Source organism: Caretta caretta, chromosome 2 (assembly GCF_965140235.1).
Source record: "Caretta caretta isolate rCarCar2 chromosome 2, rCarCar1.hap1, whole genome shotgun sequence".
Lineage (NCBI taxonomy): Eukaryota > Metazoa > Chordata > Testudines > Cheloniidae > Caretta > Caretta caretta.
The window spans coordinates 77,884,544-77,911,199 of NC_134207.1; the positions used below are offsets into that span (position 1 = coordinate 77,884,544).

General features: G+C 41.0%; 1 long non-coding RNA gene across 1 annotated transcript; it reads left to right on the plus strand.

The window, feature by feature from the left end:
* Positions 1-1,781: 1,781 nt before the first annotated feature.
* Positions 1,782-25,284, plus strand: LOC142070775 (uncharacterized). The gene is made up of 2 exons (XR_012666711.1): positions 1,782-1,868; positions 23,973-25,284. It is a non-coding gene; the product is annotated as an uncharacterized LOC142070775 (long non-coding RNA).
* The last annotated feature ends 1,372 nt before the right edge of the window (positions 25,285-26,656 follow it).

Consider the following 26,656-nt stretch of genomic DNA (forward strand, 5'->3'; position numbering starts at 1 on the left):
ACTGATCTACATTGTGGGGAGGGCAGGACAGCCCCAGAATCTGGAGAAACACATGGGTAGCCCAAGGCTCCTACCTGGTTCTCGAGCCTGCTCCACTAGAACAGACAATCAGTGCCCGAATATTTGAATTGTCAATTTATGCTCCATCCTCTTATCATGTTCATCCTCCAGTGGAGAAGACCATTGCCTATGAGGTCCTGGAGATACTTACAAGCAAAACTACCCTCAATAAGGATGGCAACATGGAGTGCCTCTCTGCTAAACTCACTGCAAGAGAGGGTCAGATCATTCCAGTTGTAACATACATAGGTAAAGTTCAGATGAACATTGCAAAAACTAAAAATAAGGAAACTTTCTAGAATTCTAACAGAGTAGCAACTTGGGTACTGAATGCAGCACAGCAAATACCAGCCCAGAATGCAGGAGAGTAGGAGGGATAGCTCAGTGGTTTGAGCATTGGCCTGCTAAGCCCAGGGTTGTGAGGTCAATCCTTGAGGGGGCCATTTAAGGATCTGGGGCAAAAATTGGGAATTGGTCCTGCTTTGAGCAGGGGGTTGGACTAGATGCCCTCCTGAAGTCCCTTCCAACCCTGATATTCTATGATTCTATGAATGAATGAAGACTCATATAGGAGCTCATGATATAACTTATCCATGGATATTTAAACCACAGATTACCCTAGCTAGATATACATGCTGATCCAATCTAGGTAGAAAGGTGCATGGAAGTGGTGTCCAACCTTTTCAGATTAAGGGCTGCACAGTTCATTTAAAAAATGTCAAAGAAACACAATCAATACTTTGGGATGGATATTGTGCTATTCCACTTTTTGTGCCACTCACAGTGCAAAGGGAGAAGAGTCACTCACAATTCTCCTGTTGGAAATCCCCTGGGCATGCAGGAGGTGTAAAATCTGCATAGCTAGCTCCTAAATCTCTCTCGCCCTGTAGCCTAGGCACTAGGGACAGGGAGGAGGCAATTATGTATCATTATAGGCACAATAATTATGCCCCACCTGGCTCATACCCGAAAGAGACTATTGAAAGGGATAAGCCAAGGGGAGGAGAGAGAGCACGCATAAGGGAGAGGTCCCCACTGCCCACTACTCACAGGATTTGAGTTCTGCCATTCAGTCACAAAGAAGTGAATTCATAACACTTACGAATTTACAGCAGGGACAGTAGTGGCCGCAGTACTTTTCAAACAGAGTGGGAGTGAAAAAGAAAACTTACAGTTTTAGGACATGGAATCAGGTAACACACCTCTGCAAAAGCTGACCTCAGCCAAATAGCTGGTACATCTTGACAGTGATGTAGAAGCCAGAGGTTCTGCTTGATTACTGTGATAGCTTTGGGAACTTTATGGCAGCTCTTTACTGTTTAAACAAGTTGAATCTGTTTTAATATAATTTTAGTACTTTGAAGATGGTTGTCATAAGTATCAGCCAAGCCAGATTCCTAAACTGGTGCAGAGAACTGCTGGATATTCTCTCTTCCCCTCTCCCCCACTCCCTTTTTCTTGATCCTAGAAATACATTGTTCACAGGATTTTTCTTTTATTTGACTTAATTGAAGGCCCCTATCCTTATAGGCATACTCACTATCTCCTCTCCCCTGGAAGGAAGGGCAAATATAAGTCTGCAGATAATACTTTCCTTGATTTTGAGCAATGGTAAAAGTGCTAGAGATTATAACCCTCAGGCAGCATACGATATTGATCATTTATTGTACTGGGGGAAAATCTAATTATAGCTCTGTTTCATTTACATTGTCTAGTAATATTACACTACCTGACAGATGCATGAGCATCTTGGAAGACAGAAAAACTGCAAAAAGTTCAGGCTTTTTGCTCAGGCTACGTTTAAAAAGGTATGTGCATCTTTTGTTTTGTTTTGTATCGCTGATAAACTCATTAGGCCAAATTCAGATCTGGTACAATACCATTGAAACCAAGGTCTGAATATCTGCTGTAAACACCTGCCAAGATATAAAAAAATATATAAATAAAAAGTTTGCAAAGGAGGCATCAATGGTTAGTGGAGAGAGCAACAGAACATCTGGGTCCTATTCCTTACTCTTCCACTGATCTGTGATGTGGCCTTGGGAAAGTCACTTCACCTCTCTTTGGCTCCATTTCCCCTCCTGCCCTTTTTGTCTGCCTTATATATTTAAACTGTAAACTCTTGTGGGTAGAGACTTTGCGTGCAGCCCGCAGGCCACAGGATGCCCTCCCACTATGTCTTTATAGCAGTGGTTGGCATCCTGTGGCCTGTGGGCTGCATGCGGCCCGTCAGGGTAATCCACTGGCGGGCTGCGAGACACTTTGTTTATATTGACCATCCGCAGACATGGCTGCTGGCAACTCCCAGTGGCCATGGTTCGCCGTTCCCAGCCAATGGGAGCTGTGGGAAGTGGCAGCCAGCATGTTTTGTAAAAATCTTTCTATGAGAAATTCTAAGGTCTTGGTTCAGCAAGCACTTAAGCAAATGCTTAACTTTAAGCACAAGTAGTCCCAATGAAGTCAAAATACTCAGGTGCTTAAAACTGAGCATGAGCTTAAATGTTTTCCTTAATCAGGGTCTGAGCCAAAATCCACTGACTCATTCTGTGAACTTGGACAACTCACTTAAACTCATTGTGCCTCAGTTTACTCACCTGTAAAATTAATAACGCTTACCGGCCCTGCCTCAGAGTGTGCTTAAATAATTAAGATTTATAAATGAAGATCCTTGGATGAAAAGTGCTATTACAATATTCTGCCATAGATTATGATCATTGTATGAACTACGATGCCGCTGCAGGGCTAATCAATCAATCAACTCTAATTTTAAGAAAAGCAATTTTAAAGATTTTGACTGAAGTATGATTCTGGGGATGAAAGGAAATTTTACTGTTAGATTTTATGATTTTCCCCCCTACAATTGCTGCTACAAAGGTAAATAGCTATTCTAGATACATTTTATTAAATTGCTTCATATCCTACTTTCCTGACATAAACTGATTAATTTTCATAGAAGATCAACTGGCTAGAGAGAATGAGTTTGGTCCCATATGTCCTCTTAACTTCTTCTTTATATGGAATCTTTGGGTCTAATCCTGTAGCCCTTACTCACACAAAGGGAATGTTCTCGTGAGTCAGTTTTTGAGGATCTGAGCCCTTAGGTAAGCATTCAGTATTTTACAGGTGACAGAGGCAATGGTATTGGCACATTTAAAAATGTAAATGCCTCTGAACTGGATAGATTTAAACAGGAATGGTTTTGCTTGAACCCAGTTAAAAGCTCTCTGAGTTATGAGCAGCCCAGCAAATGGTGAGGCAACAGAATACATCAAAAAAGCTTCCGAATTAATATTGATAATATAACTCTCAAGATTTTTGACAACATAAGGTATCATGGGGTAACCCCTCATCAATCTTTATTGTTTGACAAGCAATCCCCTGACTTGATTACTTCTCTGCCACCTGAAATGGACCTATGCAAATATAATCAACAAGGTTTACATTTTTCAGCAAGGAAATTTATTTTGCCAATCATGGCTTCTACCTCTTTTTCCTATGGTTGCCTATACACTGCTTCAAATAGCTTATTGACTAACCTAGAAAAAAAGATCATAAAGGGCCTTTCATCTAGTGCTGAATTATGGTCACCCTGGTTCACGATTGCTCCATATTAAACAAACTAAGTTAGGTGAGCCTTCATAGGAGATGCCAAAGTTCAAATCAACTGCTTTCCTTTTTCTGAGAAAGGTATTAAAGTATAATGGCTTGATCATATTAAAAGATATATTTCAGTGACAAAAATCAGCACATGAGCTAAGAAGTCCTGATTCCTATTTTTTAAAGTGCCTTGGATGAGCAGAAGATGCAAACTTGTAGTGCCTCAGACATATGAAGGGACTAATTTGGATAAAAGAGAGGCACTTTAATTTAGAGAAGCATCTGACCACATGTCAAAATAAGGGAAGGTGGGGAGCAGGCAATTGTCAGCTTCCATCCTTTCTATGTTCTATTTCTATGATGTCCAGAATTATGGCTCACGTAAATGTCAGCTGAATGAAGAATTTTGTTTGTTGTTACAGCTAAATGAGAGTGTTATGACAACAGTGAGTGTTATTATTTTCCAGAGTTAACCCTTTTAATTACTTAAAACATTATGAACTTGGTCCTCTCTTAGCATCCTTCTCCTAATACTTCTTTTGGTAGGTCACATATAATTCATAATATCTTTGGCTGCTGGGAGAAAGCAGGCCAGATATGCTTCCAAAGAGGGTCTCTTACATGGTAGCAGAGTCCTATTTCATCTGCTGAGACATTCTGATGTACACATATGGAAGTTTCACCTGAGTTTCATAGTCAACTGAAAACAATGCTATTGCATTTTATGTGCCTTTTTCATTTATTTGGATTATTCCTTGCTTTGTGTTTTCTATCATCATCACATTAATAAGACTGTCTTCTTACAATAGGATATTAAAATAAAACATTTTACTAACAAATTGTTTATAATCTTACAGAATAATTTCAATTTAAAAAGAAATTTTGGAATATTGCTTTGAACTTATTATTATACAAATAAAACAGAATGAACTATCAATGTGATAAAAGCAACAGCATGCAGTAATATAATAACTGGGTCAGTATCTTGCATGGACTTTCTTCAGTTTCCTTAAATTCTATGAAAGGCAGCCACTTCACTGTAGATGGTTGTTCAACTGCTTTATCTGTTACAGTAAAAAGATGAAATACAAATATGGACTTGAATTTCTCTGAAGGTTTCTGCACAGGGAAACTATAATTTAGGAAGTTAGTTATGTCCATGAAACATCCCTTTCTTCTCTATAGTAGGTACCAGATGTTGCTTTCTACAGCTCCAGTTGGTTGTGGATTATCACCAATTGAAACACTGACATACAGTTCAAGGAGTCTGCAGTTGTGCCCCCTCCCCCACCCGCAAACTGAAAATTAGGGTAAACTATGTGCTAATGTTTTCATATGGGGAAAATCAATGCAGTCCCAACTTCCTTGAAAATGCTACTTAATGGGAAGAAAAAAAGTCTTTGAATTTGCTTTATATAACTCACATTTTTAATCAGAATTTGCAGAGTTTTGCTTTACCTATGCAAGGACCACTTTTACTCTAGATAACTTAAAATTGAGCAAAACAAATAAATATAAAACCTTCAAGAGAGAGCAATCAGTTTCTCTCTGTGACCCTAACGCCCTCCATCTCTCACACAACCCAAAATCATGGTTAGAATCCCTGCGTAGATCATCTAGAACTTGTAGCCTCACTCTCTCCTCATGTTATTACAGATGCTTCTGGAGATCTGAGGGCTTTCACTGTACTAGATTTAAAACGCTGTTGTTTACTTTCCATATAAAAACAATTGATTATGAAAGCATGAACAGTTTCTAAAAGAACTGTTTTTAAAGAACCAATCAGAAGAAAGCTAACCTGCATAATGTGGTTTATTAGGGCCTGGGCAGTTATGAACCTAAAGATGATTTGACTCAAGAGATGTGATCTTTGCTTTTATAGCAATTGGTCACAAGCTATCCTGATTTATCCCACATGAAACCACATGGCTGTGTAGTATATTTCACATTTGCTGAACAGGATTCCGAGAAACTGACTGCCAAGGTTAGAATTAGGAAAGAATTTTGCTCCAACCATGTTGACCGAGGAATGTAATCTTCCTGTAAGTCACCAAACAGAGAGAACTAATTGGGATATGGGACTTTTGGCTAGATGGTTTTTTTCAGTTCAGAGTAGGGTCTCATCAATATGCTAAAAAAGATATACAGCTCTGTCAATTGCCTCATATACCCTGCTGGTGTTTGTGCTAGCGGAAAGCTTGAATAATGTTGGAGCTATCTTATCTTCAACCTTGGAAAGGCAGATGCCTTGCTTTAGATAGAGGGAAGCTATATTAGAAGGTCTGCTCTTTCTTTGCATCTCCATTTATTGGGGACATTTATCCATTTGGGCGGGAGTCAGGTTCAGAACTGTGGCATGGCTTTTCCTTTTGCCCATCTATTGTAAGTCATACATCAGATATAATACAAAGTATTATTTTGTTTCAGTCTCTCTTTTATGGGAAGACCTTGCACAGCAACATGCTCCTCATAGCCAGAAAATCTATTTTAATTCTCTCTTCACAGGACACTTAGTTGGGCTGCTCTCTTACTTGCTGCTTGTTCAGAAATTAGTAGCAACCGTTGGTCACTGCTTCATAGTGTGCTTCTTGTGTACTCTTCACATTTCCTCGCTACACTTTGAAGAGGAAAACTTACTTTCAATTCTTTCTCCCAGTTTTTATTTTAGATCACCTAAATTAATAGTTTTGGCCATACTTATATTTGAGGCTTATTTCTTGAGGTATCTACATTCACACCCCATGTACATCTCAAGAATACCACCATTGTTCTTGAAGTTAGCAGACAACTGAGCTGTGGTCGGTCCTCAAATCCATCTCATTTGTGTCTCCTTGATTTTTAAAAAGGCATTTAAAGCTTTCCTGCTCTCTCTATCCCTCCATCCTTAACATGTTTTCAAAATAACCCCTTGTTCCTTATATTTATTACCTTCCCTTTTTAAAAGTAGCCCTCATTTGTTTTTATATGTTTGTGTTTTACGAGGGTGATCTTTTATTGAGTTAAAGTTGCAACCAGCTTCCATTATAAATACTTATAAAGCACCATTACTTTGGCTTGTCCTGAAAATTGCCAGATTTATTCTGAAGGAAAGGGAAAGGAGAGTTTCTGCAAAGTTTAAAGACTGGGGAAGCTACATTTGACTTGCAGGATGTTAGTGAATTACCCTGATTTGAATTTTTGACTTACTTTTCTTTGTTTCCCTCTAGCTAAAACGGATTGCTTACTATAGCGTCAACCTTTCCATCTGCCCCCTGCCAGTTACATTTGAAGAAAATAGTGTGTGCAGCTATGTGGAGAATGAGAACTGGGCGGTGGGGAGGGGGTTGGATAGATATCATAAGCAGCTCAGTTTCCCTGGGTGATAATATCCTTACTGAAGGCACAGAATTAATTCAAAAGAGGTTGTAAGAGGTAAACCAACTGGAAATGAAACCATGGCAAGGTTAAGGTGCTGTCATGGGGCATCCCACTGGTCCTTGGGGAAAGAATGGGGACGTTAGTGCCTGGCTTTAGGTAATCTGATAGCATGCTTCCCAAATCTGTACTTAGGCTATGTTGCATGTCAGAGTTAATGATGACTCAAGATAGTCGAATGACAAACTGCTTACTATAGTTATAGGATATCAGAATATTACTATAGCTTTAGGATATCCATTATCAATCTGATGAAGTGAGCTGTAGCTCACGAAAGCTCATGCTCAAATAAATTGGTTAGTCTCTAAGGTGCCACAAGTACTCCTTTTCTTTTTGCATTATCAATCAGAGATTAGTACAGCACTATACAGAAAGAATAGATACATTACCACCCTTTGAAGTACAATAAAGAGCGGGCTCTGTGCCTTTTCTTCACTGCAACTGGAAGGATGCTCAGATTCATTCCTCAGCTAAGTTCCAGTACCAGTGTCATTGTATAGGGTTTTCAAACAGAGACCCTCTTTGGCAAAAGAAGCATATGTTCTGATGTCATTTCTATACATTCTCATTACCTGATTTATGTGTGCAGGCATAATTATTTACAGCTGAGAGGACTAAGAATTCTTCAAGATAATATCTTTCAGTGGATCTTTCTTCCCCATAGTCATTCTTCCCTATCTGTTGTAACAATCATTCCTTGTCAGTTTCCCAGGTTTATATGTGCAATATATGTAAGCATTATATAGCTAGCTAGTAAGAGAAAAATCAAGGGACAATAACTGAAAAAGAACCTGAAATAAAACAATTGGTGGCTGTAACCTGGAACAAGTTAGAAACATATGAAAAACAGTCTTCTCGAAGTCACAAAATCACAGCATGGACACCTGAGTCAGATTATGCATAAACACATTCATGGTAATAGTCCCGTGAAAAATTCTCCATTGGAGATCACCCATCCCTTTGCAGTCAGGGACTTGTATACAGTATGCTATGCTGGCTGGACTCCGTCACCAGTAGCTTTCTTCTCCATGCCATACCGGGATAATCAACAACCATTCAAAAATGAAGAATCTTTACCACAAGCCTTGCATAATGACAGGTTTCAGAGTAGCAGCCGTGTTAGTCTGTATTTGCAAAAAGAAAAGGAGTACTAGTGGCACCTTAGAGACTAAATAAATTGGTTAGTCTCTAAGGTGCCACTAGTAGGCCTTTACTTTTTACCACAAGCATATACAATGACTTATGGCCTATGTTATTAAAAGTGCATTCAGAGGACCCACTGATGGTAAACAAGCTGCCAGGCTTGTCAGCAGCCCAATCCACAGTAGGACCAACATGTAAGAAAACAGAAATGTTAGCATAATCAGGAATGGTTCACTGAAGGAGACAAATGCCCAGACTGGAAATACTGTCCCTAGAAAGGGCTGATTCCATTTCTGAGAGAAACCCAGTGAACAGAATGAAAACCAAGCTTGACAGCCAAGATATCTGCTGAGACCCATGTAAAATTAGTAAAATCAATTAAATGAACCCGTTTTGTTACACCTGCTGTAATAAGGGAAGAGACGAGACTCCTAGGGTATGTCTACACTGTAATAAAACACCTGCAGCTGGCCCAGGTCAGATGACTTGGTCTCACGGGGCTTGGGCTGTAGGGCTATAAAATTACAGTGTAGACATCTGGGCTTGGGCTGAAGCTGGGATTTGGGACCTTGTGGGATAAAAGAGTTCTGACATTGTCAAAACCTCAACATCACAATCATGAGTAATTAACAGTTACACTGTCAGCAATGCAGAGACTTCTGCTGGAGTACAAGCTGGAATAAGGAGAGAAAGGCCAGAAAGGCACTTTCACAACATGCATAACATGTTGAGGCCTGATAGAAAGATCATAAATAACCCAGACAGGGAACAACCCTATCTAATTCCCCTACAGATTGGAAAGGGGGAGCTCAAAACACCATTCACTTTAAATAGACTATGTGTATCATCATAAAGTAACTGTATGTAGGAGACAAACCTGGGCCCAAAAGCATAAAGGGTGCAAAACAAATATCTATGATCTTCGTGATCAAAAGCCTTCTCTTGATCACAGGAAATCAACCCAATGTGAAAATCAAATATTTGAGGCCAAAATTGCAACCCACAATAGGAAAAGGTGATAAAAAAATGGGCCTGTTGGGGAGACAATAGGTCTGATCCGGGTGCATGAGGGAACCAATCACAGTTTTCAGTCTATTTGCAAAGGCTTTTGAAAAAAGTTTAGAGTCAGAGCGAAGTAGGGACACACGTCTCCAAATCTTTACCTCCTCAAGGCCCCCCTTCTTAGGCAACAGGGTAAGAACTGCTCAACGGTGAGTGGTTGGCAAGATGCTCTCTGATTCTCTCTGATGCTCTCCTAAAAAACCTTGACCAAGTCAAACCCGAGAAGGATTCAAAAGGCCTTGTAAAATTCAATTGGCAAACCATCAGTACCAGGTGCCTTCCCGGGAACAAAGCTATATAGATCAGAAATCAGTTCTGAGTGGCAGGTCCCGTTCAAGTCTGTCCACATTCAATGTTGAAATCCTAGGAAGATCCTCAAGGATCTGCCTCATCTCAGATGGAGAGAGACTCTGCAGCATACGGGTCCGAGGAAAAAAAATTCACAGCAAAGTTCCTAATCCTGAAAGCGAACATCCTATGAAAGGCAAGCGTTAAAACGCCAGTATGGCATACGGTCTTGAAGAGAAGGAAAAGACAGCAGAAATAAAACCAAACCATGACCTGAAATCCCAGGGATCATACAACTAGAAAGCAAATGAGACAAAATGATTAAAAACATTAAAATGGTCCAAATGGACCATAGAGAGAGCTGGCTCTAGCATCCAACCAGGTATACAGCTGCACAAAAGGGTAAAAATGTCATCACACATCAGCCAGGTCAGAAGCCTGTGAAAGAGTTGCAAGACACTGAGCAGACCGTGGATACAGTTCCAAATTATTCGTATCCAATTTCTCATTAAGAAAAAGTGCCCCCCAAAATTAAAACATCGCTTGTCATGCAATTGTCAAAAGAGCACCCAGGCTGTGAAAAAATGCACCCTATCTTTTCCTACAGTAAGAGCACAGACACTAATAAAAGGAGATGATACTGCTCAAAAGTAGTTCAAACCAACAGTAAACATCCTGGAACAACTTCCTGCATGCTCACCAAATCAGGCTTCACCCTGTCTGTAAAGAGAATCACAACCCCTGTGCTTGCAGTGGAACAATGACTCAGAAAAACTTCCCATATCCAATAAGCAAGCAAATCGGTTTGGTTGCCTACATCTGTGTTTGTCTCTTGCAAAAATGAAATGTCCACCTTTTGCTGGGACAGGTACTCAGAAAGAATCATATGTGGGTTTTTTTTAATGTCCCTGCACTCATTCACATTCAGAGAGCAACATACAAAATTATCCATCATATCAGTACTCATCAGAAAAAAAGCATAATAAGAAAAAGAGACAATCTCCCCCAAACCTCAAACAAAAACTACCAAGTTTTCCTAGATCCATTAATCCCCAACATTTCCATTGGTCAAGTGACACATACTTTGATCATCAGTTTTTTCAATCTGTACCGCTACTGTCTGTCAAACTCTGACACAGACACACATCTCCTAATACACTGAACAGACAACAAAAACAGATTAAGGTCAGGAAACCAATCTGCCACCTCTACTCCACATTCTCTGTCTCATCCAGAAACTTACCAGTTGCATCCAGGGTATTTCCCTCCCTCAGGATGTACAGGAGCCACAGAATCTGTGAGTTCGTCATCCCCCCCACACTCAGACAGAGGGGTGAGGGTGGGGGGAACTCAAAGAGATGGGAGGGAGGGGACTCCTGGGACTGAGAGGGCAAAATTAATATCTGAGAATTCTCCATGCCCCCAACCAAAGAACCATGCTTAGCAGCACTTTCAACAGTGTGCTTCCCAACTTCAGTGACCCAACTAGCTCACTTCATGGCACCCTGAGAAACTGGAGCTCCCTCCACCTTCAATGGCCTTTTTTGCTTTGGGGCCAGAATCCTCAGTCAAGGTCATGGATGCCATAGTGACAGGGTCAGGCCAAGAGGCCACTGAGTCAGAGAAAACAGTAGTAAATGGTAAAAACACAATGTGGTCATGCTCCCCAATCTTATACTTCATGGAAATTTTTGAAACTTTGGAAGTATTCTTTAATATATATACCTGCTTGCCAGCCCAAAGGAATCCTTCTAATAGGGCTATTGATCTTACCATAACTCACCAGGTCCCTAGCAAGCTGCTCATTTCCTAAAAAAGGAGGCACATTAAAGGAAGTGACTTTAACAGCCAGTCTTGAGAGAGATACTGCAGGGACAAAAACACCCGCAACAGTCTGCTCCACAACCACCTGCTCAACAAGGCTAAGCATGGCAACACATACTACAACAGTCTTGCTCATGCAGGAGGCATATGTCACATTTTTAAACCCAATCAACTTCCCTACTGCTAGAACACACTCCTCCACAGAGACAGAGTCGGGAGGTAAAATCCACGATCCATGGCCATAGGTCAAACCCTCACAACCCACAGTAAACTGAGGTCTCTGTCCCCTGGGGTGGCCAGCCCAGCCCAGAGAGAGAGACAAAAGCCTGCTAAAACAAAATAAATCCTGAAATTAAACTCACAACAAACCACAAAACTATACAGACACACACACACAAAAACCCAAAATCTTATTTTCCTCACAGAAAGAAACAGAGAACAGCAAAGCAGACCCTCTCTCTGCCTCACGCCCACAATCCTGAGAGAGGGAGAGAGATGAAACACCTTTATTCACATAAAATCATGGTAAAAGCTATTAATTATACCATTACAGTATATACACAAAAAGACAAATTAAATAAAGCAAAACTTGTCTTAAGCAAACATTAAACATGGATCACTAAAGCATCATCATCACCAAGTTCACTCAAAATATTGTTAGCACACCAACTCAACCAAAAAGTGTCCAGGTTGTAAGTCAATTTATACAAAGTGTAATCAATCTGCAGCTAGGCCATAATCAGTGCTCAGAACAGCCCTAGACCATCACACTGTTCTGCCCTGACCATTCTGTTCTGATGATATTTCAAAATGGCTAGTTTTGCCTGATCGAGCAAAAAGTTAGTCAGGCAGGAAACTGGCTTAATGCAAGCACTGCATCTCACTTGATACAGGATACAAGCAGAGGCTTGGAGAAAACCAGCCCCAAATGGCTGAAAAACTGCTGCAAAAAAACACAAAGAGGAATGAAATGGGAGCAATGTAGGAAAAAAATGAAACACCGTGTATGAAGTTGAACAGAAGCGGCACTGCTCAGACACCTCAGGGTAATATGGTGCACAAAACAATTGGTTGCTGCAATCCTGTGCAGGACCATCCACTGCAAGTCACTGGATTGCTTGGGAAGGGTAGGTCTGTACAATGTTACCCAGGCTGGGGACACAGAGTCACCCAGAGACAAAGGCATCCTCCAGGCTATATCATGGAGATCCTAAAGGGTGGCTTAATGCCATACCTTGGCACACATATCATACAGCTACTTCTTGGTCATGGTTTCAAAAGGAACATTCACCAAACCCTTCTAGGACAATCGTCTGCCTGGTTGCAGACAACTAGTGACGGGAACATAGGATTCCCCCTTGGAAGAACAAGCCCTGCAAAAACTTTCTGCAAATACTAAGCAGCCTGCAGAGGGAGCACTGCCTGGAATTCAGAGAGGACCTTATCCAAAAAACTCAGAGACCGGATCCTGGTTTGAACAGCAAGAGCTGTCACCGACTTCTAGCTTGGCTGTCTAAGAACAATTAGGTGAGACAGCTTGGTCAACACAGCCTGACTAAAAGCAGGAAACAGGTATCTTGGAGGAGAGAGCTTCAGCAGGAAAAAGTAGGTTAAAAACCAGCTGCTCTTCCAAGACCCATAAACTGGAAAATGCGAGGACTAGTTGCACACTTCACAGAAGTTGCCAAACATTAAAAAGACCATTATAGAATACAGACAAATCTAGACTCTGTAATTGACTGGGTGCCCACAAAAATAAGTGAGTGGGTGCCCATAATCCCAGAGGTGTCCCATTGCAACTGTTGGGGGCAACAAAGGGGGGACCACTACACTGCCAGGAGCTCAGTAAGGTCAAATTGCTCTTAGCCCAGTTAATGAGGGCAGAGAAGACGCCTGCTCATATGCTTGTAAACAAGCACAAAGTGCCTGCACATCACTGTCAGACATGAGAAAAACTGAGATATCATCGGCATTGGCTGTCAGACGAACTGGGAAAGCATCCAGCACTTCTGAAACAGAAAGGCCAGTCAGATATCTTCTGAGGATGTACAGAAATGGTTCCGAACTAAGAGCATGCAGCATTCCAGACACAGGACATCCCTGACAAATGCCTCTGCAGGTTGGGAAATAGTGGCTAAGCCCCTCATTAATCTTTAGGCACTAAAAACAGGTGAAACAGAATTCTGTAAAATGAAACAACTGCTTTCCAGATCTCAGGGGGGTCAGCTATCAGATGGCCATCTGGCAACAGTAGGTAAAAAAATCTGCTGACAGTCCATAGATTCTTTCTCCAACCCAAAAAGGAACTTTGTGGGAATGTCGGTTTCATGCAGCTGAGTAAAATAGGGCTCTTTGTACCTTCTCTTCCAACAAACAACTCAGGAGCCAGCACTTTTCAGTTAAGGTTTTCTGAGTCTGCACTGAGTTTCTCACAACAAAGTTGCCACAAAGGCCCCAGATGTCTCGTTCCAGGGCACTCATGGCCTGATGCAAAGACCACATGGAAGACTGGGTATACTGCTTGCAGAACAGTTGGATTTCAACCTTTCTGACATCCCACCACTGTCTCATACCGGACTCATACCGGGACTTGTGCTGCCACCAGAACTCCCAAAATGCAGCAAATATCTGGGTGAAATTCAAGTCCTGTAAAAATTTGGCATTGAAGTGCCAGTTTTAAACACAGGCAGGAAGAAGGAGAGATACACTGACAGAAATATAATGATGATCAGACAAGTGAGTGGGAGAAATGGAAGACTGAACAAATATATTCACACAGGTCTTCGGGGTATAAAAGTGATCCAATCTAGCCCAAGACGTGGTCGGGAGTAGACATCAGCCAAGAGTACTGCCTGATAGTGTGGTGAGAGAATCTCCAAACATATACTAGCCCAAAGGTCTGCAGGAGACAATATAGTTCCCTGCCTAATTGAGGGTCTGACTCCTCATGGTTCCTGTCTAAAACATAATCTACAGTGCAATTGAAGTCCCCTCCCAGGACAACAGTAGTAGCAGAGTAACAGCCAAGGTCAGCATGGGCAAGTGTCAGTAGAAAGGAAACATGATCTCATCCTAGAATAGGGACATACACAGTAAAGAGATTAAAAACAATGGTGCCGATACATATTTAGAATCATAGAATCATAGAATATCAGGGTTGGAAGGGACCTCAGGAGGTCATCTAGTCCAACCCCCTGCTCAAAAGCAGGACCCATACCCAATTAAATCATCCCAGCCAGGGCTTTGTCAAGCCTGACCTTAAAAACTTCTAAGGAAGGAGATTCCACCACCTCCCTAGGCAACGCATTCCAGTGTTTCACCACCCTCCTAGTGAAAAAGTTTTTCCTAATATCCAACCTAAACCTCCCCCACTGCAACTTGAGACCATTACTCCTTGTCCTGTCCTCTTCCACCACTGAGAATAGTCTAGAACCATCCTCTCTGGAACCACCTCTCAGGTAGTTGAAAGCAGCTATCAAATCCCCCCTCATTCTTCTCTTCTGCAGACTAAACAATCCCAGTTCCCTCAGCCTCTCCTCATAACTCATGTGTTCCAGACCCCTAATCATTTTTGTTGCCCTTCGCTGGACTCTCTCCAATTTATCCACATCCTTCTTGTAGTGTGGGGCCCAAAACTGGACACAGTACTCCAGATGAGGCCTCACCAATGTCGAATAGAGGGAGACGATCACGTCCCTCGATCTGCTCGCTATGCCCCTACTTATACATCCCAAAATGCCATTGGCCTTCTTGGCAACAAGGGCACAGTGCTGGCTCATATCCAGCTTCTCGTCCACTGTCACCCCTAGGGCCTTTTCCGCAGAACTGCTGCCTAGCCATTCGGTCCCTAGTCTGTAGCTGTGCATTGGGTTCTTCCGTCCTAAGTGCAGGACCCTGCACTTATCCTTATTGAACCTCATCAGATTTCTTTTGGCCCAATCCTCCAATTTGTCTAGGTCCCTCTGTATCCTATCCCTGCCCTCCAGCGTATCTACCACTCCTCCCAGTTTAGTATCATCCGCAAATTTGCTGAGAGTGCAATCCACACCATCCTCCAGATCATTTATGAAGATATTGAACAAAACCGGCCCCAGGACCGACCCCTGGGGCACTCCACTTGACACCAGCTGCCAACTAGACATGGAGCCATTGATCACTACCCTTTGAGCCCGACAATCTAGCCAACTTTCTACCCACCTTATAGTGCATTCATCCAGCCCATACTTCCTTAACTTGCTCACAAGAATACTGTGGGAGACCGTGTCAAAAGGTTTGCTAAAGTCAAGATACAATAAATCCACTGCTTTCCCTTCATCCACAGAACCAGTAATCTCATCATAGAAGGCGATTAGATTAGTCAGGCATGACCTTCCCTTGGTGAATCCATGCTGACTGTTCCTGATCACTTTCCTCTCATGTAAGTGCTTCAGGATTGATTCTTTGAGGACCTGCTCCATGATTTTTCCGGGGACTGAAGTGAGGCTTACTGGCCTGTAGTTCCCAGGATCCTCCTTCTTCCCTTTTTTAAAGATTGGCACTACATTAGCCTTTTTCCAGTCATCCGTGACTTCCCCCATTCGCCACGAGTTTTCAAAGATAATGGCCAATGGCTCTGCAATCACAGCCGCCAGTTCCTTTAGCACTCTCGGATGCAACTCATCCGGCCCCATGGACTTGTGCACGTCCAGTTTTTCTAAATAGTCCCTAACCACCTCTTTCTCCACAGAGGGCTGGCCATCTATTCCCCATGTTGTGATGCCCAGCACAACAGTCTGGGAGCTGACCTTGTTCGTGAAGACAGAGGCAAAAAAAGCATTGAGTACATTAGCTTTTTCCACATCCTCCATCACTAGGTTGCCTCCCTCATTCATTAAGGGGCCCACACTTTCCTTGGCTTTCTTCTTGTTGCCAACATACCTGAAGAAACCCTTCTTGTTACTCTTGACATCTCTTGCTAGCTGCAGCTCCAGGTGAGATTTGGCCCTCTGATTTCATTCCTACATGCCCGAGCAATATTTTTATACTCTTCCCTGGTCATATGTCCAACCTTCCACTTCTTGTAAGCTTCTTTTTTATGCTTAAGATCTGCTAGGATTTCACCGTTAAGCCAAGCTGGTCGCCTGCCATACTTACTATTCTTTCGACACATCGGGATGGTTTGTCCCTGTAACCTCAACAGGGATTCCTTGAAATACAGCCAGCTCTCCTGGACTCCTTTCCCCTTCATGTTAGTCCCCCAGGGGATCCTACCCGTCCGTTCCCTGAGGGAGTCGAAGTCTGCTTTCCTGAAGTCCAGGGTCCGTATCCTGCTGCTTACCTTTCTTCCCTGTGTCGGGATCCTGAACTCAACCAACTCATGGTCACTGCCTCCCAGATTCCCATCCACTTTTGCTTCCCCTACTAATTCTTCCCGGTTTGTGAGCAGCAGGTCAAGAAAAGCTCCCCCCATCTGGAGGAGCTGGCCGTTCTTCACAGAAAAGATTCTGTACCCCTACATCCAGGGAAAAGAGAACAGCTACCCCAGCAATGATATTGGAGCCATGGCTCAAGAAAGCTTCCCATACTTTCAATCAGTTCCCCAATCATCAGTGTCTGAGTGTGTCTCTTGCAAAATCAGCCTGCTTTTGTCTGAGAAATTCAAAGAGTTGTGCTGTTTTATGACCATCCTGGCATCCATTAATACTTAGAGAGCCAAAGTTGAGCAGCACCATAGAGACTAGCAGGAGAAAGCCAAGCAGCAGAGAGAAACAATGAAAAGTGGAAGTACTTTGAACAAAATGAGCCACGGGGAGGCCTATATATCTTGAACATTCCCTGCATGCTGCCTCACCTTGCTCAACCACTTTTGGAGATGGAAATGTTTCCTACAATCAACCCAGGTATCTCTCAAGACAAGGGCAGCTGAGTGAAGAAAGCACCATAAATCAGGAAATAATCCCCATTTCCCTTTTGGTGCTATCCAAAAAGTTGCTAATTTCCTTCACACCGTACCCACCCTTCCTATATAGCTGACTAGCTGGGACATCAGGAACCATTGTGGAAACATAGAACATCATCGCCCCCTTATGCTCCCTCAGGCTCCCCAGCTCAGAAGAACATCGAGCCACCATTGTAACATTCTCATCAGTCCTGAAGGAGAGAGATTCTGTGGGAGCAGCTGGCATATTTATTTTCTAAGGAGGGGTAGGCAGCGCATCCCCAGGCTGGGACCCAGCGACATCACTGTAGCATGAGCAGAGTCATCACAAAGGAAACATTTCAGATTTTCAGAGGTAGCAAATACTGTACAATCTGTCCCATATATGTGGTGCTTTACAATCAAGTTAACAGGCTGGTCAGGGTTAATTAGAACCACTTAAACCTGGTGCTAGAATGACCTAACGTGACTCCCATTCATGTTCTTTCTGCCAAACAGAATCAACCAAACAGCAGAAATTACCTTCCCATAATGGGAGAGATCAGACACCAGAGTCTCATTGTGAAGGAAATGGGGACATCAGAAAAAAACTACTTTTGCAGAAGAAGGAAACAAGGGAAAAACTTGAACAAAAGACTCCTTGATTCAGAGTCCCTTCGGTACAAATAATTCAAAAAGGGTTTCCTGGGTCATGGAAACTGGTATAGATTTACTTGTTTGAGAGGCGGAGTTTCTATTAGCATAGCCAATAACTTTATTTGCACTCAGAAGCACATCCCTCCACAGTGCAAGAGACAGCAGGTACACACCAAACCCCATGCTTGTGGGTCAAACCATCTGAAGTGGACCCCATGGAGTAACCCCCTCACCACCCCACACGGAAAAAAGGGGGCAACCAACCACACCTCTAAAACCAAACTATCAGAAATGCAACTAGTGCACACAGCACATGCCAAACACAGCCTCACTCTCAGAAATGAGTGAGCACACCACACGAGAGAGAGACACCATGCCAGAATAATAGCCAATAGCACACTGGTTAGGTCACTCATCTTGCATACAGGATAGCCAAGCTCACGTCACTGCTTTGCCTGATTCAAGGGACTGTTAGTTATTTTGGGGTCTCTCTCTCTGACGAGCAATTCCATCCTGGACCTCAGAAACAACATTTTTTTTGTTAAAACCAGTACGTTTCTATGGAAAAATTTGGTTTCAACAAATTGGCATGTTCCAACCAAAGTTTCATTCCTAACCAGCTCTAATAAATAATACTTTGTTTTGAAGCAGCTGTTTCTGAGTCACTTTAGTCAGCCATTGTCCTGGGCTCTTGGAGGAAAAGGGCTTTCAGGTGCAAACCCATGAAGGTCTGTCACGTTAACAGCTGGGGAAACAGGGTGCTGTGGCTCAAAGGGCCAGTCTAAGAGTGGTTGAACCACATAGTGCCACCCTTGCAAGTGGTGCTGGATCCAGGCCTGTCACCTGAGGGGGTGCACTTGAGAGGGACAAAAAGGGGTCTCAGGCACAGTTCCCTCAGTGACTGTGACAAGTTATGTAAAAGCTAATAATGCCTTTTCTGTGGATAGTTTGGAGCCCAGTTGTCTCTGTGGAAGCTTTTTGCCATTGACTTCCTTGGGAGTAGAGCAACATTGTGTGTGAACAAGTTGCCTTCTTTTGGATTGTAATAACTTGAAGTGCTCACTCTAAGGAGACATGCAGTAGGAATAATCAAGTCTGTGAAGACAATTTTATTGGGGTTATTTTATTATGTTTATTATGTTTGAGTCCATCATTTGATACCTTGCAGGGAGAAATGGGGATAACAATCCTTCCTTCCTTCCTTCCTTCCTTCCTTCCTTCCTTCCTTCCTTCCTTCCTACCACCCATTTGCCTGTCTTGTCTATTTAGATTGCAAAGTCTTTGGGTCATGGACCATCTCTTCTTATAGACAGCACCTAGAAAAATGAGGGCCCAGTCTCACCCAGGTATCACTGAAATACAAATACAAAATTATTTTTAAAAAATGGAATCTAAAACACATGGCCATTGAAAATCAATCCAGAATATATGTGTTCTGTTATTTCTTACTGCATCCTGCTAGTGTCTCCTGGAAAAATTAAAGTTTTATATGTCCATATGTCACACCAAGTTTATATGGCACTGCAAGAGCATAAGAGCATCAAATAGCCACTGTGCGTGTATAACTCAGATAAATCAAACCATGATAAGTTTAACATGTGATTACTCCACCACAGTGTCCAGATCTATAAAATCCAGTATATGAAATCATAAACAGTATTTTATGAGAAGGAGAGACCTATCTGTTTACTGTGTCTTTTTTCTTCCGGATGATAATGTAAATTCAGCCATTAATAGTTTATAAATGAGCCTAAATAGAATACTGGTAATATGTATCCTGTTCTAAATTAAATAAAAACAGTAGTTCCATTAAATTCACGGACGAAAACTCCCAAACCACTTTATATTTTGGAAATGTACTTTTACATATTCATATTTCTGTTGGCTTTCTCTCAGGAGAAGAACCCTTTCTTTGTGCCCTAGTAATTTGCTATTGGAAAGGCTTAGAGAAACGTTGTTGTTTTTTCCTGCAGGGTCCTCGAGTTATGCAATTAAATGAAGACATTGAAATCACACCGTAAACTTTTACATCAGCCTCAGAATGCCATATAAAAATGCTATTGAATATTGCTGCAATGCAGAGCCACTAATTTAGATTCCACCAAGAACAAGAATTATTGTGTTGTGATTTGCTGCAGCAATGTGATGCAAAAATTAAATAGCTGTCTTTTCTATCATTTACAAAACAAATAAAAAGTTCAGAGTTTGCAGTTTGCTTAGTATATTAACCTATGGACTTCAGTATTGTAAACTGAAAATACGGATCAACTCTGACACTTAATTTTCACAGGACAAATAATGTTTGAATTAAATTATTTAAGGAATCTGAGGGAAATCAATACTATTTATAGAACTAGTAAAGCTTAGTTTGGATGGATGCTAAATCTTAAACCTTTTGTTTGTAAGTTCTTATGAGGAAAGTCTTTAAGACAAACTCTGCTCTTGGAGTTTTGTTCTTGTCTGTGTGACTTCAGTTGTGAAAGGAACAAGAGTGGGTTTTTTGTTTGTTCATTTTTTTAACTTGTGGAACTGAAACTGGCCTAATGTGTGTTATAGATTTTCTGTCAACAAATTATTATTACTGGTCCTAGCTGAGGCCATTGCACAAAGATGTCTTAACGTACTTGCAGCTGTTTCCTCAAGATTATTTTTTAAAGAAAGTTAAGCCCCCCAGTGTTTGTTAAGTACCTCGCAGGAATTTTGAGACACTTTAAGGAACAATAAAATGCAAACATCCAATTGTCTGAACAGAAAACATCTCTTTACCCTAAAACAATTAAAAATAAACCTGTAAATACGCATACACAAATAGAATCATACATGCATATGTACAGCATATTGGAAGGTTCATATAAAGTGATGATTCAATATATAAAAATAAATTTAAATGGGACAGAAGAGATTATTGGTACTGTGTCATAAATAATAAAACTAGACTTTTTATTGTCTTCACAATGCTGTACAGTTATTTGCTTTTCAAGTCCTTGCGAGGAATCACTAGTTACCTTTCTTGGGTGGAAAGAAAAGCACAGAAGTGAGAAACATCTTTATTTGTATGCTTGCTGAATTTTCTCTCTGCATCACATGATAGTGGTATTGCAATCAGTAGTAAAGGTCATGTGCCAAGTCATGACATCCTATACAAGCATAAGAGGCATCTTAGCTCTGTTACCCTCTGGGCTGACTTTACAGAAGTTTAACCAATCCTGAGGGTAGGCAATCCAAACCAGAAGCAGGTTTGGAGGGGTTCTGGGACTTTATAAAACCCTGACAGACAGGTATGGTCCAGGTGGTCTTAAAGGGGCAACCCAACATTTAAAAATACATTTTCCAGCTATAAGGCTTAATTCTGCTTCCATTCAAATCAATCGGAGTTTTGGATTGGCCCAAAGATTGCCATTCAATCATACTTAATACTAATGTGTCATGTAGCTATGCAATAGCTCTGTAGCTATTGCATCTGATTAGCAGCATAAAACTAATTCAGGAAAAATGGGCTTTTAAAATAATTTTAGTTACTGTATGTTTGCTTTTGAAACCAATGATGCCAATGATGCCAAGCTTTTTTCCTATACTCTGTGAAACCTGTTGGTGAGGCTCGGTTTAGTTCATTGTCAATAAGGACAGTTCCGTTCAAAGGACAAAAACACAACCACAGTAGGCTCCCATGCATTGGAGGGGGATGTGTGTCAAACACTAAGTAGGCAAAGAATCAGAACGACCCATATGCTAAAGCCACATCATGGAACATCTGTCTGGAGAAGTTTGCATTGCTATTGCCTTTGATGTTCCTGTTTTGTGAACAAACAAGACTTCATTTGCTAGGGCTGTCATTCCTACACCTTTTGTTCCCACTTAGATCCATTAAAATATCATTAATAAAACAAGTATGTTCCATAATTGCAGTAATATACTGCAAGGGTATACATTGTTTTGCCTAGAACACACTTCTCTGATTTCTATTCGGCACTTAGCCTTTGGCATCATCTTTCACAACATGCCCATCACGTAACAGGCTATTATGGCAGAATAATGCAGGACATGTTGTTCCTTAATGCGGAAACAACACTCAACTGATGCCAATTTATAAAGGAAAACTATGGAACATGATGTGTGATGCTACAAAGACACAGTCTGAATTTATTAGAGTACCTTTGGGGGAAATAATAACAGAGTAATGATGGAAGGTTAGTTCACTGACTTGGGAGTAAAACTAATGGAATTTTTTTACATCATTTCACAAATGTGAAAGCAAAACAACAACAACAACAAATTAAGATGGCTTCCTTTGGTTAGGGAATATTTTAAAAGACAATAAGATGAATGGCAGAATTTTGTGATGTCACATCTCCAGTTTTTTCTATCCCCATGGCTTAGTGGACCAAATTCAGCTGGGGTTTCTACTGGCAGAACCCAAGGCACAGAAGCTTTGAGGCAGAAAGTCCACTCAGGGGAAACTGAAACTGTGGAACATAGCTGCAACTCAAAGGTGTGTGCTGCTAGCCTGGGTGGGGCATGGCTAAGGTGAAAGATACACTGATTCAGTGAAACCCATCAGCAATATCCACTAGTGGGGTCCTCTGGACCTCTAATGAGAACATAAGAATGGCTATACTGGGTCAGACGAATGGTCCGTCTAGCTCAGTATCCTGAATTCAGACAGTGCCCACTGCCAGGTGTCTAAGAGGGAATGAACAGAAAAGGTAATCATGAAACGATCCATCCCCTATCGCTCATTCCCAGCATCTGGCAAACAATTCAACAACTGAAGAAATTAAAGCTAACTCCACATACCCACAGAAATCTTGATGGAGACTGGTCCATCAGAGCTTACATCTTGGTGTATCCCTGCTGAAAAGGCATGATTGTAAAAGTTGCTCCTATCTGTACCACTTTGGTTCGTAACAGCCCGTCCTCTATAGGTAATGGTAGAGTAACTCAGAAAGAATTAAAATAGACTTACTATAAGAGGAAAAACAGACAGTAAGTGATTTAATAATGCTTTAATAAGTCAAAAATCCTGGTTTACTAATAGCTTTTGAAAAAGTGGATGCTACTTTGTGTAATGAAAAGGAATCTGGGAAACAGTGGACTAATAATGGTTCCTAGAGGGGAAAGAGGAGCACAGCCCTTAGAGGATACAGCATTCACAGTACCTATGACCCGGTATCTCACTAGCTCTTTGATAGCAGGCCTTTGTTCAGGGAAAGATAAGATATTTAGCTATATAGCCCTGGAGGGGGTCGAACATTATTAAGCTCACAGAAAAAAGCTCACAGAAAATCATCTTCTCAACATGGCTTCAGTGCACACTCCATTTCAGGCCTTACATGAAGAAAGGAGTATTTTCTCCATGTAATCGTAGTTTTTATATCTGGAGTGTACAGTTTAGAGAGAATCTGTATTTATTTTCCTTCACTCATTATTAATCTGTTTTACATAATGCTCATCTTACTTCTTTGGACTTTTAAATGAGTTTAATGCCACAGATGGATATTTGTTCTTACTGGGCCAAAGGTCATAGTTCATGCCCAGGAAAGAAACTGGCACTGGTGCAAGTTGTACACTAAACAAAGAGCGATAAGAATTTAAGTGCCTTTCTGGACAGCATCATCCAACCATATCTATGCACTTTACCTTGGCTGTAGTTTTTATTACATAGTGGCCGATATCAGTCGATTCCAGAATGAAGAGAGCTCCAGCACCATAAGGGCCACTGTAGTGCCAAGGGAAGATGAGAGTAAATGAAACAAATAGTGGTAAACAATAGAGACTGGGGGGAGAGGGAAATAAGGAAAACACATTAGTACCCAGATGATGGAAAATATAGGAAGGGAAGAAACAAAGATTAAGCATATGGAACTATTATGTAACTGCCACTCCAGCAGTCCATAGAACAATTATCTTTTTCAGAAAACAAAGATAGCACTTCTGTATTTGGAGTACACAGATCTGTAGCCCACCCAGTTTGTTGGGTGGACTCCATTCTTTATCACATTCATGTCATGCGCTTGTTCTTTTATTCCTCCAGAAATCACAATCCCATCCCATAAAGACCAGAGGAGAAGAAACTGTGTGTGCAACAACATGTTCTACATGCATCAGCATGTTCTACTCTCCTGCTGCATAGATGTGGTTTGGATTAAGAAATAATAGACTGCAGGCAGCCAGGAGTTGGAAACCGAGTAATTGTTTAGAACCTTAAAAATGTAGACAGAGATATAAGAAGCTGTGCACAATTTGCAACAATCTATTATCTTCCATCTCTTCACAGCCCAGTGCTATGGAACTGGGAATCTGAAGTAGCTGCTTTAAAAAAAAAAAAAAACAGGCAGAACTCCTTCTACAGCTGATTGCTATTTATTTAAAAGGATTGGATTTTGTTCCTGTCTAGTTTCAAATCATGAAGCAAATGTATCCAGGTTATTTTAAAAATCTCATTTTTTTAATGTGATTTTGGCTGTTTAAGTTTCCCCTTAAAGTAATGCTTTTTGCAATTTTGAAAAATGACATTAACATTATGCCAGAATATTCTAGGGCTTGGCAACTGTTTATGATGAGCCTTCATGCAAATTGTAAATTGAACTAAGCTTCAAAATAACTGGAGATAGGCCTTCAATTGTATAATGAAGTCAATTTGAACAATGTAAAAAAAAAAAAAGATTAGTCGAACATCTCCACATAAATGGAATTTTAGCATATGACTGACCTCAGCCATCAGCTTTCCTCCCCTTTAAAACAATCCCTATTCGAATTTTCATGTCCTTTGAATCAGATTTTTGTTTTTGTTTCTTTTGGTAAAGTTCTATTTGCTGTTTCAGAATCTCTGCTAGCCCTTAAAGTGTGACATAATTTTATAATCCTAAAATAAACATTGATGTATCAAAGCCAATGGTAAATGGCAGACATTAAAAACAAGAGCATTATCTTCAAGGGTTTTTGTTTTTTTTTTGTTTTTTTTTTTGTAATCAGCCTTAAGTCTATGCCAAGAGTCCCTTGGTTCAGCAATATATAAGAAAGTAAATCAAGGGGATTCTCTTAAACATGAAAATAATTCATCTCAAGGAAATGTCTTGTCAGAACATAAAAAGTATTTCTAATGACCCTTTTTGCTGATCTTTTATCAATAGTTTAGCACATTATTTTTAATCCTAGAAAAGGAGAAATTGGCTGATGGCATAAATCATTGTCATCACAAGCTTCAACAATATGTTGCCTATTTTTAAGTGATAACACCTGTTCTAATAAAGAGAGTGAAGGTGAACTTTCAGAAAGGACGAATATATTCCTCCTCCATGCATGTTACAGTGTGTAGAAAATAAATAAAAGTAATGCAATCTTAACTACAGGTACATTACTCAAATTTATTGACAATATTTACAACTGCTCTTTAAGTACTTTATGGTGCTTTTCATCATAAAAATATTTTTTTCCATGGGATTAAACCTACAGAACTGTTATATGTTTCCTTTTTAGAGTCAAGTGACAAAAGGCCTGCTGAGCTACTCACAAGAGGATTGAACTCATAATTTACCCAAACAGAATACACTGGCTCATCAAGAATATGACCATACACAGTTGCCTGTGAATGTGACAGAACGGCCTGGGCAGTATTTAGCTATAGCAGCAGAGTTTTAGTAAGTCTGCCATCATGGTTTGTGTTCACTAGATTTCATGTTGTTGGGAGCTACAAGCAGCTTAGCTGAAATCCATTTATCAGTACAGTCTGCCAAGGGAGCAATTACAAACAATGAATCACCAAATGGTAACAATAAAAAGGAATGGGAAGCCATACTTTCCACAGAAATACAATGGGTTTATCAACTGAAATAAGTGTCCAATATGAACAGATAGCTTAGGAGACAGGAGTTGGTTTGTAAAACAATGTAATGTCTTCTATGGCCTTTAGGGAGTGCCACTGAGTGTAGCACTTCAATTCTGAAGTACACCAAAGACTCTTCTGACTCAAAACCAAAGAGGTCTCTGTTCTTTCTTTCCTAGGTTTTGATAGCCTGGGCTTGGATTTTCCATCCAAGATTTGGTTATTGTGGGTAGGCTTTGACCAGAGTCTCTACGTAGTACATGTTCTCATAGTATTGACAAAATTGCTCCAGAGTTTATGGCCAAGGATCAAAAAACCTTTGCTTCCCTCGTTCAAAAGCCTCATTATGAGTTTCAATGTCTCTGATTAGTGAAATGGTTTTGGAAGGTCTTAAATGGGGATCCAAGTACTGAAGTACTCTGGTCCCAGCCCATTAGGGTTTTCAAGACTAAAGGAACAGGACCTTACAATGAACCTAGGAGCTAATGGGAAGCTTGTGCAGGGTGTTGAGGTTTGATGTGGTACAGTGTCCCCGATTAATCCCCTTAAAGAAGTGGACTTACTTTATACTGGACAAACTAGTGGAGTTTCTGATGGGTCTTGATTGATAGCTCCACATAACAGAAGTTCAGAGTGATCCAGTCCTGGCTTGACAAACATGGGGATCCTGCTTTCTAGGTCTGGGTCTGAGATGAAATGATGTAGTGTCCCAGCCATACAAAAGTGGAAAAAATCCTGTTTACTGTCACTACTTGCTTGTCAAGGAGTAGAGGGACGGTCTGCTAGTACTCTGAGGTTTCACTCTATTTTGATGATTATTTGGGCAGACACCTTTGATGGAGGTTTCAATTAGTCATGATACATATCCTTCAAGTCATTTGTGTCTTCCTACT